Source organism: Chamaea fasciata, unplaced genomic scaffold (genome assembly GCF_029207755.1).
Source record: "Chamaea fasciata isolate MVZ Bird 193981 ecotype frontalis unplaced genomic scaffold, bChaFas1.0.hap1 SCAF_7, whole genome shotgun sequence".
Classification (NCBI taxonomy): Eukaryota; Metazoa; Chordata; class Aves; order Passeriformes; family Sylviidae; genus Chamaea; species Chamaea fasciata.
In genome coordinates, this window is record NW_027094092.1 from 53,192,810 (window position 1) to 53,215,209 (window position 22,400).

General features: G+C 40.1%; 1 protein-coding gene across 6 annotated transcripts in view; it reads left to right on the forward strand.

Moving 5' to 3' along the window:
• The first annotated feature begins 5,619 nt into the window (after nt 1-5,619).
• Nucleotides 5,620-22,400, forward strand: part of KLC1 (kinesin light chain 1) — a 49,273-nt gene continuing 32,492 nt past the window's right edge. For 4 of the 6 annotated variants that reach the window (XM_066188894.1, XM_066188896.1, XM_066188897.1 and 1 more), the window contains exon 1: nt 5,621-5,931. The gene's annotated coding sequence lies outside the window, so the exon portion shown is untranslated. Of the gene's footprint in view, nt 5,932-22,400 lie in introns of all 6 variants that reach the window. The other 2 variants (XM_066188895.1, XM_066188899.1) reach the window with 2 other exon arrangements.

Here is a 22,400-nt window from a genome sequence, read left to right on the forward strand (position 1 = left end):
ACCTAATCTAATTGCAAGTAATCTGGCAGCCAAATGGGATGAATTAGCACATCTCTAAAGGAATGCTGACAAACCATATAGGTAATAAAGAGCTGGTGTTCTAAGAAAGGGAAGGGGATAATGGAAGCCGTAAGAAAGCAGGCACTTAGAAATCAGTAAAGGTGATCCTTTTTTCCCTCTACTTTAACCTACGTGTTCCTGGATCTGAACAAAGACATATGATTTTGTGTTTGGAAGAGTCTGTTTGTTTTGTTTGTGCAATAAACTTTTTTCCTATCAATACTAGGCCTTATCCCAGTACAAAGGTAAAAAAAGGAGGTGAATAATAATTGGAAAGTAAGGATATAGGAGGGTGAACAGGAAGTACTATGCCACAGACTGAATGTTATTATTCCAGTAGTGACCAGGGCTGATATTCCATCAACAGCATGGTTTTTTATTTCCTCAGGAGGATCTAATACACTTCTGCAATGGTTCAGTGGCTGAGGTAGGTGAATACAGAAATAAATGTAACTTCCTGTGACTCATATGTAGCGATTAATAATCCTCATAACCTTGAATAAGCAACCCCAGGAGAGAATAAACTCACTGAGAAGTGAAAGTATGGAGGAAGGAAAGGATGAACATAAATCGAATGTTATCTTACTTTATGCATAAGCACTAAAAGTCATGCAGAGTGAACACAGAGAAGAGAGTATTTCCAAACTAGAAAGGTGCTGGAAGTCAACCATCAACTGACTATGGAACATGGAAACAAGTGAGGAAGAAAGTTGCTTCATCTTTCAGTGAAATAAGAGGTATGACAGAAGGCAGAACAGAAATTGCTGGTGGAGCATAGTGAGTATGCAGTGGTGTAAACATTCCCTCGTAGAGGTGGCAACCTATTCCTTGAATGCAAGGAGTAAAAATGCAAGTCTAATTATCATCACAAGCTCTTCTCTGTGAATCCTTAACCTGTTCAGAATTTTGATGTTTAAAGTAGGATCTTGGAGAATAGTGACAGTGTAAACTCATATAGCACAGAGTATTAGAACTTGTCAAAGGGTGGAATCCTTGTCTCTTCGATCACTTACTACTTTGAAGATAACAATGGAAATTGGGATATATAAACGTAGCTATGTTGCTGAAATTGTCTAGTATTTTTTCTATGTTCACATTAATATCGATATGCAAATTCTCTAGCTTTCCAGTGGTTATTTTAACTGAGGTTTAGAAGTCTGTTTTTCATAACAGAACTGTTTTAAAACCAATTGAATGTGCTGCTTAAACCTTTCATTCAGTATGTTACGTTCTTTAGCAGCAGCACAGCTCTGTAATAACTGAGAGATGAAAAAAGACCTTGTTAACAAAATGCCCAGTGCAAGTATCCTGCTCTGTTTTAAAAAACATAATAGAAATTAACTGTTAAGACTTGAATTAACACTGCACACTTTATTTCCTTGTTATTTCTCTGTGGAGAGAAAACAGCAGGGAAAAGCAAACTGGCTTTCATTTGTTACAGCTTCCTAGAAATCCTTGTGACTGTGAAAAAGAGAATTCACTTGCATGTAAATAAAGTGTATTGACTTGGGAAGCAGGATCATGATCAGTGTTTATTTTACTTAGAATTAATGCCTTGCCTGACAGTGGGTTCCCAATGGTAAGTTCAGGCATTTGACAATGAGTCAAGCAAAGCAAAACACAGTCCTTTTACCCCAAAGTGCCTGAACTCCCTGATAAAAAGGTAGCTCTGCATGAAGTAATTGCACATATGAACAAAAGACTTGGGCTAAAATGTGCTTGGGACTGTGTACTTGACCCTTCTGAGTCTTGAGCACTGTTTTTTATGTGTCCTCTTTTCCATAAAGGTCGTTCTTGTAGGAAATACAAACTAAAAACATATGCAACTGTCAAGTGGTTGTGATGAAAAGTCAGGTTGCTGAATCTGGCCTTTCAATATTTATTATTGCCAGGATGCTTTTAAGCAGCACTTTAGCAGCAGTTGAAATTACTCCAATATAGTACTTTATTGTGGCCCGTATTTCTAAAATGAAGTCATAGATTTTATAGACTGTAAGATTAGATTGGAAAAAAAAAAAATTCTCTTTTGCTAGGAAGATCCTCTAAGACAGAAGGATATATTTTTTTTCGTACAATGGTGTGCTGGTGGCATTTGGCCAGCATCAACCCATCACAAGTGGTGAAATAAAATAACCCACACTTCTTAAATGAAGTGACCCTGAATTTCTTTAGAGGCTTGCCCCATTTGTGGATGTCAGTTAAGCTGACCTCGCTTTGCTGTGTCTATTTCTCACACTGCTGCACTTCTAAAACTGAAGAGCTTTGTGCTGCATTAGTTGAACTGTTTGCTTTTTACTCTCCCACTGTGAATTACAAACCTCCTACTCTCTTCTGGGAGAAGAGGGAAATTGGTATATTGAGACTAAAGAACCCAGCACTGTAAATAATGTGTTTTGGGATTTTGTTTTGGTACGCAGAGAGATGTCTGCAGAAAATCATGGTGACCTTGGCAGCAAAGGATCGCAGAAGTCACCATCCTTGGAGGTATTTAAGCAAAGACTGAACATAGCATTTAGTGCCCAGGTCTAGTTGACATGGTGGTGTTCAGTCATAGGTTGGACTTGATTATCTCAGAGGTCTTTCCCAACCTAATTGATTCTATGATTCTGTAATATACTAGAGACAGCATGTCTCAATAATTTAATCCAAAAATCAGGGCATGCACCATAACTAGTTCCTTAAGAGAAAATGGAAATGTGGGCACTTTTTACTGCTAGATGAACCTGGATAATTTTCATGTAGATTAGACAGGAAAAACAAGATCCAAACAGATATTTCAGGTCAGGCAGTAGCTTCAGGAAAAATCACGTTCACCAAGTCTCTCCTATCTTCTGCTGTGTGCCATAAACAGAGAGGAGTAACACTGCACTTTAGTTCCATCGAGTTAATCAACCTTCCTGCAGGAGGGAGCTTATAGTGTGTGCTGTTTATGTGGGAAATTGCCAGGATGCAAATACTTGATTAGCCAGCATATTATGAATCAGGGTCATAGCTGGAGTAGTTGCTTTGTTCAGGGATGCTCACATCCCTGGTGTAAGCAGCTAATTGCAGGAAATCTTTTAAAGCAAATGTGTGATAGGAAGAAAGCAATGAATATTGTTTATTCAAAAGGCAGGAGTGGTTCCTTTGAATCAGTTCTCTTGCATAATTATGTAATTAGGGCATGTTCTATTTTTAATTAAATCTCTTGCATATTCATGAGAATACTCTGAACCTGTAAACCAATTGGCATAACTCTTTAAAATGTAGTTTGTATAAAGGAATGCCCTTCAATATTTTCCCCCTTTTGTTTTACAGTGCAAACACATATTTTCCATTGTTATAGTTGGGTTGTATTGCCTGTCAAAATTAAAATGTGGCTAATTAAACCACTATATAAAATTTCCAGAGAACAGTTTTAAATGGAGATGAAGAACACAAGAAACTGCTGCTCAGAAATATTGTATCAAAATTGGGTTTTGCTGGACAGCTGGATCTGCGTAAGGTATCAATCCGAGAGTGGAATTCAGTAAGTATACTTTATTTCCCTCAGCTTTCCAAATCCATCAGTGATTCTCTGTATTTGCAGTTTGCAGCTATCCATGTTCCCCTAACTTTGCTTTGTTTCTTGTGGGCTTCTGTGACTCCTCCTGTTCTTCTGCCTCTTTGACAACAGCATTAGCTTTGATTCTTCTGACTTCCTGCTTATTCTTAGGAGTCTTTCTTGACTCTTGTTCTCACATCTGCTATTCTGTAGACTTGCTCAGCATTGTATGTGAGGGCAAACATATGTAAGCTCTGCTTTCCTTGAATATTTTAAATATTGCCACTTAGGTGAGGCTGCATATTTTGATTAACCACTATACCTCTATATTCTTCTATTAGGTTATGATTCATACCCTGTACGTACTGCAGGGATTACGTAGTAATTGCAGATCCCCTCCAACTGAACAATGCTATTCTATTCTATGTGGAGCTCAGGTGATAATGCATCACAATATAACTCTTTCATAAAGTTAGGTTGTCACTAATCCCTGATGATTTGCAATGTACATTTTACTGCTTTGCTATATTTAATGTTTTGGTGGGTTTTGTGGGGTTTTTTTGTTTGTTTGGGGGTTTTTTTTGTGTGTGTGTGTGGTGGTTTGTTTTTTCTTTTTTTGGTGGTGTTTTGTTTTGTTTGGTTTTTTATTGTTTTTTTTTATTATTCTTTTTATTTTTTTTTCTATCTTAGATCTCAGTTCCTTCCATCTTTCCTTTCTGGGCTTAACTTCTACCTAGTGGAACATAACATGAAGAAAATGTTGTGGCCGTTCCTTCCTCTCTAGTGGGAGTGGGAATGAGATTGGAAGCTGCAAAGAAAGAGTTCTTGTGACAAGTGTCACTGAGTTCTCATGGAAGTCTTACTTGTCATGTGTAAACCTGTGTAAGAGCTGGGATCTTTCACTTACTTCCATGCAGAACAAAGACAAGGGCGTTGAAATATATTAGCTACACACACAGAGCTCTATGTGGGGGCCCAACCTTCAGCCCAGAACTCATCCTTCAGCCCATTTCTCTGTGTGACTTGTTCCATGAGCCGCTGCACATTGCAGAGATTTTCACTCACATTTCAGAGTCATTGTTGGAAGAGCGCTTCAAGATTATCCAGTCCAACCATCCACCCAGCACTGCTCCTGTAGCCCCATAACCCTACACCACATTGCCCAGTGCCACTTGAACACCTCCAGGGGGTGGTGGCTCCACCACCTCCCTGGGCAACCTATTCCAATGCCTGGCACCCTGACAGTGAAAATTTTTTGGTCTAGTATCTAATCTGAATCTCCCCTCTCCCACTGGAGGACATTTCCTCTTGTCCTTCTCACTGCAGGCACGGTAGAAGAGACCAGCTCTCACCTCTCTACCCCCTCCTGACATGAAGTTGGTAGAGAGTGACAAGGTTTCTCCTGAGCCTCCTCTTCTTGAAACTAAACCAACTCAGGTTCCTCAGCCGTTCCTTGTAAGACATGTGTTCTAGAGATTTCACGAGGTTTGCTGCCCTTTGCTGGACACATTCCAGCACCTCAATGTCCTTTTTTAACGGGAGCGGAAGATTTTCCCAGAGGTGCTGAACTTAGATGAAGGCATCAGTTTCACGAGTCCTACAGTCGCCATAACCCTGAACTTCTTTCCGCTGGAGCAGGTCAAACCAGCGCCAGGAGCATCGGCAGTGGTGCCTCCTCTGGAGCAAAACCACGCCAGTGTCACCGGGAGCGACCTGAGGAAACGCCGGGATCTGCTCTCCGCTGACACCCACTTGAGGCAGACGCGGCAAATCTTAGCAAGATTTACCGTGGCCCGCTCTGGCAGCCTCGGGGATGCACCTGAACCCCTGACCTCCCTCAGAGCATCCCGGCCGGCGCTGCCCGGCTCCCGGGCGGGATGACGCCATGCGGGGGGGGCGGTGGGCGAGAAGGGCGCGCGGGCGCTTGTGGGAGAAGGGGGGGCGCCGCCATGTCAGGCGGGGCGGGAGGGAAGGAGGGAGGGGAGCGCGGGGCGGGACAGGGGCGGCGGCCGCAGCCGCAGCAGCAGCAGCAGCAGCAGCAGCAGCAAGAGCCGGGGCGGTGGTGGCGGCTGCCGGCAGCTGTCAGCGCCCGCTCCGCCGGCGCCGACCACCGCGGCCCTACCAGAGCCCTGCGGGAAGCACTGGGTGCGCCGTGGTGCTGATTCGCTTCTTTCTCGCCTTCCCTCCCTCTCTCCGGTCCTCTCTCCCTCCTAAAAAACCCTTTTCCTTCCTCCCTTTCGCCCGCCCATCTCTGACATCCTCGTCCGGCCGCCTCCCCGCCCCGGGCTGCGCGGCCCCCGCCGCCCCAGCGAGCGCTGCGCACATCGCCCGAGCTGCAGCACCGAGCGGTGAGCGAGGGGAGCCGCCCGGGCCGGGGCCGGCGGGCCGGGACCCGGGCGTGTGTATTTGGGTGTGGGGGCGTGGGGTGTTCAGTTCCTCTCCCTTTTCATCCGCCGCTGCGCAAACAACAAAAGGCGGCGCGGGCCGCCCGGTCCCCCCGCAGTGCCGCCGCTGACAGCCGGCCCCGTCCTTCCCCGCGCCCAGGGCGGGGTGGGGTTTTGGCCAGGCTCCTTTTGGGCGTTTTGTCATTTGCGCTCAGCGCTCGGCTGCGGGCAGGGGTACGTGCCTCGGGATGGGGATCGGCTCGGCTTTGTCCCCGTTTCCTCTCCCGGCTCCCCTCGGCGCTGCGGCGGGCGCCGCCCTGGGAGGGAGCGGGCAGAGCGGGCTGGGGAGGCTCCGGCCTGCGGCCCCGGGCGTGCGGCGCTTTGTCTGCGCTGCCCCCGGCTCCGGGGCCGCGCCGCTGCCGCTTCCGAACTGGTGCAGGGCGAGGCGAGGACAGGTCGTCTCTGGGCTTTGTACACAGTGACCGGATTTATACATTGTAGGTCACCTGCCGGGCTGTAGTCGGGGGCGATTCCTGGACTTCGGGTCTTGCCCGGATTTCTGCACCTCCATAATAAGGAAAGCATTAGTTGGAGCACACGTTATTCTAGTAAAAATACGTAATTGATTTAATTGATAACTAACTCTGTCTTTAAAGCAGAGGTTGATTAGAAAGGTACTTTTAAAACCTTACTCAGTTTGCTTTCATCTTTCTGAAATTTCTAAGTAACGAGATGCCAGATTTGTGGATTTGCATAGCAGTTGTATGTAATCAGAAGAAGGAAACTTCTTTGCATTTTATTGAATTCTGTGTTCTAGGCATATTGAAGCACATTTTAATGACCAAGGTGGCATCACCTAGTGTAATACTCTTGTGTGGCTTTTTGGAGGCAGTTAAATCAATGATGGTGCTCTTATTCTTTTTTCCTTTTTCCTTTTTTTTTATCATGTTAGTGATTTCTGTTAATGGATATGATGTAAAAGTAGTATCAGTACTCAAAATACTGGTCATGAAGTCAGAATCCAGACTCAGAAAACAAAACCGGCCAGGAAAAAGCGAAAGTCTGTTTTTCTAGTTTGCTTTGAACAGCAAAATTGTGAGCCAGTATCATCCACATAGAATGCTTTCTTGTTTAGACATAGAAATACAAGAAACTAAAACAGTTAAAATAATTTTTAGCTGTTCTGTGCTTGGCACAAGGTTTAACAACAATTACTCTGCAAAGTAATTGTCTCTTTCACTTCCACTTTTGCATTTGCTCATCACTTAAATAGGAAACTGGTGCACAAAGAGTGTCCACTGGAAAAAGAGGAAGAGGAACTTAGAAACTTTAAACAGCTTAGCATTTGGATTTAAAAAAAATGCCCAACAAAACTGAAAGGAACACCTTTTAGAATGCACAGTTGATTTAAAACTCTTTTGGGAAATAGTTTTATTTTAATTAAGTATGAATTCCAAAGCCTCAGCGAAACATGATAAAGGGTGTTATAACCCTAGGGTTACAGATACAACTGGAAATTACACATTCAGCTTTTACTGGCAGTGGAGAGAAAGCTGATCCATCTGGTGAGGCTGTGCAGAGGACTTTGTGAGTCACTTGCACAATTATTTTTGTGACCACATGGTTTAGGAGGACCTTTTCCATGAAATTAGAACAGCTATGGAGAACTCTGGCAGTTCCATTTATGTAGGCATTTCAGATAATGCAGAAGCATGTGGGTAAAAGCAGGGAATTTAAATTGTGTGTTTCTGAAACTTGCTCATCAATGCAGTGTCACTTCTGCATCATGTTGCAGTTAAAGTTTGGCAGCCTTCATGTTTCTGAAGGATGGTGATGGAGCTGGACAGTTCCAGTAATCAGAAATTCTAACAGCGGTTTTGAGCATAGATTCCCTTTACTTGCTACCATAGATAACTAAAAAAGAGAATAAAGTTACCCGCCCAAAGTTACCTTCTGTGAAATAGGCAAAATTTGTATTTGTCAAATTCCTATTATACAGTTAGTAATGCCTTATTAATGGAAATGGATTCTTTTAAAAGGTTTGTGTTTGACAATAGAAGAATCACACACATAATTTGTAATTAAATATGCAGGAGTCCCAAACACAATCTGAATTTTTTTGGCTAGAACAAAATACACTGTACAGACATTTAAGGCATATAAGGACAATTGCTGCTTCCTGTGTTTGTGGAGAACTTGCCATGCTAATGTCAGAAACCTCTCACTCATGTACTGCTCAAACAGTACACATATCTCTCTCTCTGTATCTTTTTGTGTATGCACACGTACCTACATATGTCTCTTATTTAGTTGGGAGTTTGGGGAAATACTGTAGCCTTATATTCAGTTCTGAGTCTGTTTAATGCAGCTTCTGTTTCTCTTGAAATGTGGGCTTGTGCAGTTACTCCTTCATCTCTTTTTCTGTTTGATTTCTTTGGCAAATGTGCAATTGGATTTACTCTGGGGTTAATAGCATCTCTCCAGCTGCATAGCTCATGATTATTTAAAAACTCAATTCAGTATACAAATACTTGTAAAATTAAGTTTTTATAAGAGGAGTGAAAAATACAGAAATCTGGGTAAATTCATAAATAAGTAGTGTATTTTTGTCTTGTATTAGTGTTGAAGAGCAGAGTAGCAGATAGTGATGGGGACAAGCATGCTAGGTCTAGTTAAATTAACATCCTTTGTAGTCAGTGTGCCTCCAGGGTGTTGTTCAGTATGACACAACTGTTGTAAAAATGGACCAATTCCATCATCATCTCAATAAAGTGGGTGGGCACAGGCTTTCTGTTAATTCAGCCTTCATAATATTTCATGTTTCCTAAGTATTTCTAATTGTTTTACAAGAACACAGTATTCACCTTGACCAAAGTTTAGAAAAAACATCTCTTTTCGATGTTAACTCTGATTTTCCTTCAAGCAAAAGCATGATGAGCACAATGTCTAAGACATACTTGTTGTACTCAAGTATCTGTCAGAGACACCTTATTCAGTCTAAAAAGAATCCTATTTGACTTCCAAATAGAACTGGTTGTAGTAGTTATCCTGAGTCAGAGTCGGCTTCAGATGTTTTTGAGGTAATAAAGTCTTCCCAGTATTTCATTTAGTGAAACATTTTCCTTTCTGAAAGTAGGATGTAGAAGAAAGTGTGGTGCCTTTGAAAAGTTACTAAATAAATGCCTGACCAGAAAAAGATGCCCTTTTTCTGACTTGGATTTGGTGAGATATTTGTTGTCGTCATCTTCCGGGATTTAAATTGGGCACTTCATTGCGAGGATTAGAGCCAGAATTGCAGATGCTTTCAGTGATACAGGAATTACTTCCAGAGGGTTTTATGTGAGGTGTTTTGTAGTCATCAGGCATGAGATGACACTGTACATGGGGCTGTTTTGTGCTACACAATTAACATACTTAGTAATAAGAGGCCATACTGAAAGCGCAGGCGTGAGGACTGAAGGGTGTATGTATGCTTCTAGTACCCAGAATATATTTGGGAATGTGAACAAAGGATGAGCACTGAAGCACAGTTAACATTTAGAGATGCTAGTTTCTTTAAATGTGTAGGCACTCTCTGATAGTTGACAGTTTCTTCAGATTCAGTCAGAAAGATGAAGAAGATGCAAGTAATAGTATCTCTGTGTTGATTTAATCAGTTTGTTTCCTTGAATCCAGCTTATCTTCCAGGGATGCTGCTACTTAACTGCAGTCATAAACAATCTTTTTACTCTGGAAGCTGTATTTTGGCTTTGGCATGTATGTAGAATTAAAATGAATTTAGTTTGTCAAATAATTACTGTTGGTTGTGTTTCTTGATCAAAATGAGGAAGCAGGGGATCATGCCGTCTTATATTTCCAATATGATTTCCCTCTGTTGTCTGCTTAAATGGACATATTTTGTAAATGGTTTCTCAATATCAAGTGTTCTGTACAAGTGAAAGCAGTAAAATATCTTTTGTGGGGTAGACTTAAAAGTCAAGAGTTTCATATTTTGATTATTTTTTAAGTGCCCACCATAAACCCAATTCATCATGTTTAGATTTTCTTTCTGGTATTATGTCAGAAACAGCTGATTTTATTAAATTTAAAGTGCTAGAACAAAGGATGTCACCAATCTGGTGGGTAGCACTGGCTTCCTTACATATCTGTAGGGCTGAGGTGGTGGCTAATTATATTACATTTACTATGTGATGTACCCCAGGAAACCATTTTAAAAGTTAACACTGCACTTATTAATGTTCCGAAGTTCAAGAAATGTCTGACATAAACAAACTTTTTGATACTACTTAAAAAGTTACATCTACAAGTTAGTCTTTTTAAAGGACGATATATATTTTCTGGCTTACCAAATAAATTATTATCTTCATTCTTACTTGTGTTTGTATGTAGTAGTTAAGTAGTTAATGTTAACAGAAAATTAAGGTTACTGGCAGTGTGCTGTGATTCAAACTTGTGTGCTGTTCCACAGTGCAGAGGGTGATGGTTTTAAGCTTTGTGAATTGCAGTAACTGCATTCCTGCAGCATATCTTGAGTTTGCTCCTTCCAGCTGACAGTGGCTGATTGATTTGCAAACCATGTCATGGAGATTATGTAGTGGCAGGGAGGAGCAGGGTGTGTGTTGGTGTGGTTCTGCTGCTTTATTTTGGTTTTCTGAAGAGAATATTGTTTTAAGATTAAGTGCTTTTATGGATGTTCCTTTATCAAACAATGTCAGCCTGAATAATGTGGGAAAGGTGCAGTTCTTTCTCTTCTGGCTTCAGCAGCTTCTGTGTCAGAGAGGCTGCTCTTACTCTGTCATCCCTCCTCTCTTTGCCATGAGTGGATTTTAGTATACCCCCATCTTTAGTGTTTCATTTCTTCGTGTGCTTAAACTGGATGTTCCACCCTGCTCTCCCCCAGCTCCCAATCACATTTGGTGTGTGTTTGAAGGGAGAAGGGTTGATGAAAGAAGTGGATTCATCTCTCCCCCACAGTGGCAGAGTATAGTCAGATTAATGCAACTAGTGGGGTGGTAGTCTGTGAGGACATGGGGAGGTTATAGTTCTGAGCTCGGAGGAGGATTACAACCTCCTGTTACGTTTCTGTTGACAGAATAGAAATATATAATTGATCTCTGAGGATGCAGATGAAATGTTTTTCCATTTCAGTGCTGATTTATGTAGTTCCACAGTCCTGCTGCTTGTTCCCTGTCCTTGTTCTATCAACACAGCTTGCTGTATGGCAGCCTGGGGAAAGTGTATTTTGGTTGTGTTTGTGGCCTGAACCTTTTTTCTTTTCTGCCTCCTCACCTCTGATGGAAAAATAATCCAGTGAAAGGCACATATCTGTATTTTGAGTTATTATGGACAGGGATGTGAATGGAGTGGATGCCTGGGTGAGGAGCATCACCAGGTTATTATGTCTAGCCAAAGCCTTGGTGAGTGAAAGAATGCTCATGGTCTGGAAGCATTTGCAGGAAGCCAGACCAGAAGATTCAGTGGCTCTTTCTGTCTCTAAATTCCTCTGACCATAGAAGGCAATAATGTGTGGAAAATAAAAGAATGTGCTATTCTTTATATTTACCATTTCCTTGGATGTAGTGCCCAGTTCAGTATGGTAGCATTCAGAATAATGAATATTACTGTATTGAAACACAGAGTGGGGTGCAGAAGTCATGATGACATTTGGCAGTGTGTTAGCTTACTTGTTAATCACCTCGAGCTCTTCTTGCTAGAGGTATAAGGGAATGAATCCTCAGAAAAACATGTTAATTCTGAGGAATGATGTCTTTTGGGAAGATTAGGTGTGTGAATGTGAGGATTGTGTCTGTGGTAAGGCAGAATTGTGTTTAACAGAGAGGATGTAATAAAACTGCTTCATAAGATTCTGGTCTGGGAGCATTCTGGAACACACAATACTGGTCCTTGGTTGGCACTCCCAAGGGCTTAAGAATTCGTGCAGAGATGATATTTATGGTAGCCATATGTCCTAATTTTTAAAGAATTTGTTACCCATTCTATACCTTTCGAAAAGACAAGAGGCAGCACAAGGTAACTTTGTCTCTGAGTCACAGTAATTTGCTGTTACTTAACTACATCTACTTTCCATTTTTTAGAAAACAGATAAAGGCAGATTAATGAATCAATTACTTTGCTTTTAAGTACTTTTTATTCAGTTAATATCAATTTCTCTCCCAGGAGTTTTAAGTAAAAATCGTATCCTGCATGTTTATTTTAGCACACACTTAAAATATTGTTGTTGGAATACATTGTTTAATTAAATCCTCGGGTTTGGAATTTGTGCTGAATGCAGGTGGAGAGCAAAGATGCACAGCCCATTTTTGAGAGCAGCAGTCGGTGGGGTTTGTATTACAGTGACTGCTTGTACTTCGTGTGACCACTGAATCTTGCTCCACACCCATTTGTTAGGATAACAAATAGCTTGGAAAATATGCTTGCTGAGTTCCATTTTTTATTTTCCCTTTTTGCCTTGCAGCCTGTAGTCTGGCTGCACATGGAGCAATCCTTGCAAGCGCATGATGCGGAGCTTTTAATGGCATGGCTGTTTCAGGAGGCCACTGTTCCGCCATCCTTGGGAGGGGGATGCTTTCAAAACACATTATCCAAGCGAGATGGTTTAAAAAATAATATTCAAATGAAGCTTCTAGCGTCTGTGTTTATTTTCCAGTTAGCATGTGCTCTTGTTCTGTGTCAGTCCACCAGAAGAGCCATGTCCTGCAGCAGGGTGGTGGGAGCTGTCACGCAAGTGGTATAACCACAGTGAGGATTTCAGGAGTCCCAAAGGGACAAGCTGTGCCCAGCACTAGCTGAGAGAAATCAGGGATGTGAAAGATCACTGGGGAGGGGGTTAGAACTATGGTTTGGTCCTCAGGTGTGAGTGCACAGAATGTTAAGGTGCCTTTGTGAAGCCTGCTCTACTGCTCAGCCCCTCCTGACCCAAGAGAGTTGAGAACATTGGAATGAGGTCTCCAGATTATGGACTACTTAACAAGGAAATTATTTCCAGCCTTACAGCTAAGGCAGGTTTCTGCAGTTGTAGGTAAGAAACAGTGAGTGATAGGCAGTTGTTTTTCTAGATGGTTGTATCTTTTGCTGGGCTTTCTATGAACTTTAATATGTAAGGTATAAAAAAAGAACTATTCTCATAATTGGTAGTTGCCATTGAAAGTATTGATTTTGATGTAACATTGAACGGGTTAACATTAATTCTTTCTCAGAATTAAGGATTATGCCTGAGGAGTTTAATTGTGAAACTTTGTCTGTAGTCTTTTTGCAAGAACTGGGTTATTGGTTTACATTTCTCTATTGGAAGGATAAACCCGAGGAAGATATTTTCCCTAAAGCTTGAAGGAAAACTCTGCACAGTTTGTGCATCTTAATGTAAACTATTAAATAGCTTCAAAACCCAGTGTAAATATTTGCTAAACCTAAAGGCTGTTATGTGCTGAAACAATGTTAGTGAATGTTCCTTTTATTTCTGCAGAAGAAATTGCTCTTTTTTCTTTTTTCAGTCCTAAGAACCCTTCTCTTCAATGTCATCAAGCATGTAAGAGCATTGGTAGTCAGTACTCACAGTAAATTGTCAGCAGTTTCCCACATAGGTCCAATGATAGGAGGCAAGCTGTGGCCTTCTCTGCCCTTCCTGAATGCATTTTCTAGATGTTTATGGGTATGCTATAAAAAGTAGATTTGGTTAAGATAATAGTTCTGATGTTAGTAAGTGGAAGCTGATAAGATTTTTTATTGTATTTTGGAAGTCTGATTTGATGGGAACATTACTGTGCTTCTACCTAAGTGCTATTTAGAGATTAGATAAATAGATAACATAAATGGATGCTTACTTTGATTAGTCAATAAAGCAGTTCTTGTACAAAAATAACAATGCAAAATGAAAGAACTAGAGTCAAGCTGAAAAAATTGTTTTGTCTACACTATTGACAGCTACAAATTGCAAGACAGGTAGCTTTAGATGATGCTGTATTTCCTCTGTTACCCTGTGTACCCTAACCCTATTTCAGTCTCAAAGTCTCTTAGACCAGCAAGAACCAGCCTTATCAAGACATTTATCAAAATTCATTGAAGACCTGGTTGCACAAGGTGGCCAGTCCAGGAAGAGCCAAGTGCCATTTTCATACAGAAATCAATGTAGATTCTTGGAATACTGAGGGGAAAAACTGTGGAATTTGATAGTGATGATGGATCTGTTATTCAAACTTTCTTGACAGTATTTATTTAAAAATACAGTCAAAATTTCTTTTCAATTCACTTAAAGTAGATAATTTATGAAGCATGTCTTTGTAACTACAAAATACTAAATTACAATACAATTTTTGAACAATTAGGCTAGATGTAGCTTTGATTCGTGTGACAAGACTTTTTAATTATTAAGGGTAATTATAACTGCTTTTTAAGTCTTTACACCTCTGCCTTCTGATGCATATAAGTAAGTTTATTCTGTCTTTATGTAACTGCTCTTAATACAGTCATGATCATTTTGTTAAAGTGATCCAGTGAGGTGGCTTTGTTGTGGTATGCAGAAGGCAAATCTCCTGTGGCCTTAACTGATGTGTTTTAGGGAAGGCAAAAAGCTCTCCTTTCTCAGGATTCATTGGTGGCTGTTTGGAAGTGTTTATTAGTGCTCACAGAAGCTAAGGAAATGCTCCCTTTGAAGGAGACCAACAGACGCTGCTTATGTTGACACAACAGTGGTACAGAGGGGAGACAACTCCCTTGCTCCAAGGGGTAGGAGACTTGGAGATTTGCAGTCTGTCTGCCTTCAGAGATTCCATGGACATAACTAAAACTAAAAAAAAGTCAGCATTAGATTTGGTCCAACACTGCCAAACAGCAAAAGAGGGTTGTGTTCAGTTTTATTGTTCTGAAAAAGAGTGGGGTTTGGATCTTGCCACAGGGCTGTTCCAGATTTTGAGTAAGAAAGTTATGTACCACCAGCATGTAACAGATGATAGCAGCCTCAATTAACAAAGAGTTTATAAGCTCTACCTTCTTGAAAGTCTAGCTTTTAGTGTAGCTCCTCTGGACTCCTGCCTGGGTCTGTGAAGCTGCCTTAGACACACACACATGCATGTCAGATTTCTTTTGCATTTGCTTCAGCTTTGAAAAAGAGTAATCTTTGACGTGATTGCATAGAAGGGTCCTAATATTTATCCCGTTTCATTGAAATTTGAGATACTAGAAGGGCTTGGGAATGTATACAGAGAATGAATTTCTCTTGCAGGCTTATAATACATTCAGACCAATTGTAGTATTCTCAGATTCTCAGTATTGTAGATTCTCAGAGAATCTACAGTGATTTTAGGGTATGTTGCTATTCTGTGTTTCAATCACTATATTTTTAGGCCTTTGGAAAGGTAAAATGCAGTTGATGGGATATGCAAGAAAGAGAATACTTCCCCTTGATTCCTTTCACACAAATAATTGAAATAGGCATAATAATGTGTAGGAGGCAGTCACATCATCTGAGGGTCTCAGTCTGCTGCAGTATGTGGACAGGAAGAGCAAGATGGGATTTGGCCTGCAGCATTATGGAATTCCAGATATGTTTGAGTCTAAAAGAGATTCTGGAATTAGATGGGCAGGTCATCTGGTTTGTCTGCAGTTAAAAGGATACAGATCTGCTGTATCATGATAATTGAAATGCTAGCTACTAGCCAGTGTTTATTCAGTGCAGTACGGTCAAGGGATTGACCCCATAATCTTTCCTTTAAGAGGAAGAATAATCCGTGTAGTTAAAGAATGCTTTTATGTCACTGAATACTTTTATATTGTATACAGATTTTTAACTCAATTATTTCAGCAGGAGGTAATAATTTTCATGAAAATAGTTTGCTTGCTACAGAAGAAGGCTGAGGGCTGAAATAACTCTCAAGGCATTTTTCCCTGTTGTCTTTGAAATGTGCAGAAGTATTTTTTTCAAAATAGTATTAGATTTGTTATCTTTAAGAATCCAGGTATGATTGCTGAGAAAGTGTTCATTACTGTTGAAGTAGCACACTACAGAAATCTAAATCAAAGAACTCTACAGCAGAGCAAATCTTCATAGCTTGTACTTTCTCAGCAGTGCAAATCATCTTAGCTTGTGCTTTCTCAAAGAGAATTGTCAGCATCACCCTTGCTAAGGGCTTTATAGGAGCTATTTTTGCTGTGATCTCTTTTTTTTCCAGCAAATATGGTTTGTTAGTCTGCGTTTCTCCGTAATAATTTCTTCATCTTCCAAAGAATCTGAAGATTTCCCCTGAAAGGCATGATTTTTAATTTTTTTAATAGCTGTCCCCAACATTTAAAGATGCCAGGATTTATTAAGGTAGATGTACAGTGGCTGCGTTCTTCAGCTAAACAAGTACATAATCCTCTTCACTTAAACATAGTTTAATGCAGTGCATGGGCTTATTGGTAGCCACTGGGGTTTCCTGGAGGCTGACAGGGTGTTTTTTAGAGGTGGATGCTGCTGTGATGCAGGGGTAGAACGTGAGGCCACACAGCCCCTTCCCACTGCTGCCATGTGGAGAGTAGGCTGCTCCTGGCAGTCATAAGAGAAAAGGAACAGCCTTGCTGGAGATGTGCAAATTTCTGACAGTATTCAAGGGGTTTTTTTGTTTTACTCCTTTTTAGTCAATTGCTTAGTCCTTTGCTTATTATTAATGTTCTGTGCATTTCTGCAGAAACCTCTGGGCTTGCCTTTAGAAATGTCAAAACTTTGCAAAGCTTGAGTGTTTGTCCAGGTTACTTACCAACACAGACATTTTGTGATGGTAAGGCTGTAGGTCAAATCCCAAATGTGATTCTGAGCTTTTCTTGGGGTATGTGCCCTTGACATTAAAGGACTACAAATGTCCTTTTTACAGTATTTACCTAGCATATCTTCACTTTAAACCAAGTGGTAGGACAGACTTCTACATTCAGGGCTAGCTCTGGATTGAAGGCTAGCAGGAGGAGCACAGTAAGATCGTTTTAAAATTCAGATGCTTACTAGCTGGAAATTGGAGAAAAAAAGTGACTCCTCTTGGAGAGGGGCAGTTTCTCTGTAGCTTAATATTGGTTGCTAGGTCATGTGTAACTCCATCCTCTTACCTGCTTCTGGTCAGTGATTTACAGCCTCCAGTGTGTGCTGCTAATTGGCCTCACGGAGTTATTTTTAAGGCAGCTCGTGTACCTGTGTGGTACATGCTGAAGGTGCTTCCTGAGCTGGTGCATTTGGAAAGCCGAGGCAGTGCAGAGGGGCAGCAGTGTTCTGTTTATAGAACTGGGTCAGCCAGTGTGCCTCGAGTCTGACCTCCACCAGGACACTGTTTGCAGGTGCAGTTCCAGATTTTCTATTCTATGCCGATTCAAATATAGATGATGAGAAGAGTGATGACTGGCACTGGCAGGAAAGCTGCAGTCTTGAATATGTCTAGAGGGAAAAGCTGCTTTCCTCTGGGAGTTTAGAGATCATGTAATGGAACAAAATTCCTGAGTATAAGGGATCATTTTAAGTAAAAGGAAAGCAAATCAGACAGGGAAAAGATTATAAATATTCCTTATGGGAATATGACTTGTGACAGCAGAAATAGTCTCACAGGTAAAGAGAATTTTAGCATCTTAAATTTGAAAAAAAACAACGGGTAATCATTGTTCTTTCAAACGTGGAGATTCTGACTGAAAACCATAACAGCAATATAGTCCAAATTGAGTGTTTGTTATCTGAGTGCTTTTACAAATACCTTTCTCAGCGTCTGAAAGGCATCCGTGAATGATTCATCCTTGTCATTTCTGCAGCCGCTGAGCTGCCTGCAGGAGGGGTGCGGCTAATGCAGCGTTTGACACACTCCTCAGTCCTTCCCAAACTGTTTTTCATCTCTTGCCTTTGTTGCTCGGTTTCTCTTCGTGCTTGGAGCAGCCTGTAATGTTTTGAGGATTGTTTGAGAAGGCAGTTTTCCACATTATGAAGATTAGCAGTTAAAGCAGCTCCTAGTATTTGAAGATAGTGCCTTCCATGATGTAATGAGACGTGTTCTTGTTCTGAGCAGGGAATTAATGACTTGTAATTTGCAGCTCATACAAAATTGATACAAGCACATGGCAGATGTAGAATGCTGAGCCCTGCCATGTAATTAAGGAGGAACTAAGAGTGAAATTAGGGTTAAAAGCCTTGAATAGGCTGATTTTTGTTAGGGAACAGTGAAGTGATAGGTCCCTATTAGAGATACAAAAAGCTCAAATAAGTATAACTTTCCACCATAACTTTGTGGAATTTGCACTGCATGTAGGTGACAGAGCCCCTAGGTATGGCTTGAGCCAGTCTTGTAGCAGCTTTTACTGTTGGGAAGAAGATTTTTTTATAGGCAAACACGTTATTGTTTCATTTTCAGCTATGTTGCCTGTTAGCTGTAAATTCAGGAAAAAAAAAGTTTAGGGAGAATTTGGTTTGACAAAGCAGTTTAGACTTGGGGGGTTTTATAATTCATTTATTTAAAATTGGGTTTTGCAGCAATAGTGATCAGATGATAAATGCATTTAGAATTTATCTTCCAAGCTTTTAGTACTTGAAACCCATTAAATAATAAAAATATCAATACAGAGAGGGGAAGTCCTTAGGGATTCATAACAAGGAAGAAAAATTAGAATGGTTTTATTTATTTGTTTTTAGGATCCATGCTTATCTTTAATCAAGGAAAAAAATCATGGGTTTTTTAGAATAAAATACTTCAAATTTTCTTAAGTAAAGAGAGAATAATTAATTTTTTGGCACAGGAATATTTTGAGGTGATCTGCAGGAAAATGGCTCTTCTTTAAAAGCAGCTGAGTAGGAAAAGCTCTTTAAGAGATCTTTCAGTATGAGCTAGAGAGCTTAGGTAGCTGGCTGTGATATGTGTGTGTCTGTGGGAGAATTTAGGCACAAATTTGTGATGTCAGCATTACTGGTGTAGTTGGTTTGCAAGTTTTATGAATAACAAAATACTTAAAGCGATTAAAGATAACAGCCACTTAAGTTGTTTGTATATGATGAGATTATCCCAGTGGTTACACGACTGAAGACTTGGCTTTGCTCTCTCGCTTTCTTTGGTTCAAACTCTTGCCATCCTCAGTCCATTTCTTTCTTTTGAGCTTATGTTACGAAGTGCTGTGGAAACCTCCTCTGTAGATGTTGCAGTGCTTTTTATGTTGGTCTGTCAAAGTTAACTAACTTCTGTGTGTTTTAACACAGTGATTTGATTTTTCCAAAAGTTGGAAAGCATTAAATGACTTTTGTACTTCAGCACAGTCAGTCTCACAAACAAAGAAGGGAGGGTAGCATTCAAGATCTAAACAGACACATACAATAGACACATATAAAAGGTATATTTCCTGAGCCAGCTATTGAGTTTGTGGCTCTGGCTGCATTGTGTATTTTTTTTCCTCATCCAAAATTCTGTTTTATAAACCGTTGTACATCTTAATTCTTTGCTTTGTTTTTAGTTGTACACTGAGCTAAAAACTAGTATTTGAATCTAGAATTCCTGCACTTGCAGTGCAGTGGAGTGCAGGACAAAACTTACAGGAGCTTAAGAAGCCTTTGCCCACACCCTTTTTTTCTGTAGGGGAAACATACAGGAAGAAAGAGTTGACATTTTTTGAGAAGTGACAATAGAAAAGCTGGGTAGGTTTTGTCTCCTTTCCTCTGTATACATCCTGCATACAAACTTCATTTGTTTGCTTCCTGTGTGACATTTGCTGCCTCAGGATATTCAAATCTAATTTACAGAATCACAGAATGTGCTGAGTTGGAAGAGACTCACAGGGATCACTGAATCCAAGTCCTTGCCCTGTACAAAACCATCCCCAGTTATGTGATTCTGTATTCAAATATGGCCTTGTTTGATGAACAGACGATGATCTTTTGTAAAATACATTTTTAAAAAAATCATGGAAATAGCCCCACACCTTCACTTACTACCCTTAAAGGCTATCAGATATTTATTCATTAATTTTACTCCTACAAAGAGTCAGATTTGATAGCAGGACAAATTACATGTTTGTTATCCTCCTGTTCTCTGAATTACTCTCCCAAGCACAATCTATTAAACTCTGAACACCAACAGATGACCACAAAACTTATCCCAAAAGATTTATTCCTCTCCTGTCAGTGGGAGAGATTGGGATTCTAACAGTGTTCACTGGAGGAGACTTGAGAATCCCTCTCCCAGCTGCAAGGACCTTCAGGTCAGTCTGTGTCTTGATGCAGCTTTTGCCTTGGCTCCAGCTCCAGTAGATTCCTTGCACTGGTAGTGCCGGGGCAGTGGAAGCTTTTAGCTACATTTGGGTTGGAATGAGGCAGCTAAAAAATCTGACACGCTAGATTGAGACAGGAGGAATGTATTTGTAAAGCAGGGCTGCTGCTGGGATGGTTTTAGTGTGATTTTGCCCCATCATCTTTAAACCTGCTTTTCCTCTGTTCAAAACTGCTGTGCTGGCTTAGCCATCCTTAGTTGCAGCTTTAGTGTATTCAGCCAGAGCTATGGGCCTGTTAATTTATGGTGTTAATTTATCTATGTTCATCACCTAGAATTAATTTTATTTCTACTGAGGTGTTTAAAATGTGTAATTTTTTTAAAGACAGCATCTGTGCATGCATTACATGTGTGTATGCAAACATCTGCTTTTCATTTTTGCTGTAAAATGACAGAATATTGAGGCATGCAGAAGGAATTGCTGCTATCCCTGTTCACATAAGGTACACAAATGGTTACTTCATTAGATGTCTCTGCTGGTTTTACTTCCTGATAATCAAATGTTCAGTTCTGTGCATTCAGGATGGAAATTGTTAATTGAGGCTGTGAAAGTGTGCCAAGGGTAATTAGGGCTGAGTTGTGTGCTGAAGTTAGCATAATCCATAACAATTTCTTACATGACTATGAAGAAGCATTTATTAACAAATTTGGTCCACATTAAATTGCAGTTCATTTTCTACACAACTTCGGTGAGTCTGTACTTTAAAACTGCCTTTTAAAGCATTCTGGGTCATAGTTCTCAGGTTGTAAATGGGAAACGTGTGACTATCATTCTCCTCATCCGGTCTTCATGGGTTAATTTCTCATGCCATGCTAGATTAGTTGCTTTATACAGATTTATATATTCCATTGATTTATTTGTGAATATGAAGTTACTGTATCAAATCTGGGTAAAACCAGGTTTGTGCTTCCCCAAAATCAGTGTTTTCAGACAGTAGATTATTACAAAAACCCTATTGTCATCTACAGCTTTTGTTTGGTAACAAGGGGGTGTGCCTTTTGGGTATTGTATTGCAGGTGATCATCACAGAGAGTGTCATTTGAGTACATATAAACAGAAAGAACAGCCTTTTATTTTTAATATGCAAAAGCATAAGAGCACATCCTTTGGCTGTTGTTATGATGTATATGTATGCATGTTCTTACAGCAGTTTTAATTCAAGACTTAAGTGGGTTTAATTTTTTTTTTCTTCCTCCTAAAATTAGACTTGCTTCTGTAGTATGAAGTTTTAATACAGTTTTAATTAATTTTAAATGTTAGTTTATCAATGCTTACCTAGGTGTCTTCACATAGATGGGATAATTTACTGCTTTTGAAAAATCTTTCTTATTTTATTCTAATTCGTACTTGCTGGTTCATTCAAAGATTTAGATACCTGAGGTATAGAGGAGTAATTTCTTCAGTCTTTATTTTCATTATGGAACATTTTTCTGGTGACATTTAAAAAGGATGAAATGGTTTGTGTGTCTTCTCTTTGCATTTTTACATTGTTAAGCTTGTTTATCACTTCAGTAACGGAATGTGTGATAATTAGAGTATGTGAGTTTCTAAACTTTTTTAGGTCTTCATTTGCATTTCGTAGAGGTGTTGACAAACATCCAGAAATTTGCTATCTTTAGTGTAATGCATTAGATACTGATAAAATAGCACAGTGAAATGTTTCTTGCTGCAGGAGTTGTCCTATACAAACTGCTTTTTCCAGCATGAGACAGGTGTTGCATCTTCATCAAAACAGCTGCATCTTGACCTGTAGGCAGTTGAATGTGTTAAGTGTAGAGCTAAAATAATGAATTAAAGTTATCCTGGGGATAGCTGTGATGTTCAAAATACATAGTGATAAGAGCTTCTGTAGTCTTTGGGAAAAGATGAAGCTGGTGTTTCCTTTTGCAGGAAAAAGATGACTTTTCTCATGATGGACTGATGAACTGTTTCAGAAGGCTGGATGATACTTTTCAAATTCTTCAAGTTCTATTTTGTGGGATTTTTTTAGAGAGCTACAGATCAATGGCATCTGCAAATAGCTATATTTATTATAGTGTGTATTTTATACACCAGCTACTTTGCTTTTGCACGAACCAGAATCCTGTTCTTCAGCAATTGCTACAAATTCTAATGCCACATCATAGTCTGTGTGTGTCATTATGTGTGTTTTTTTGGTTTAT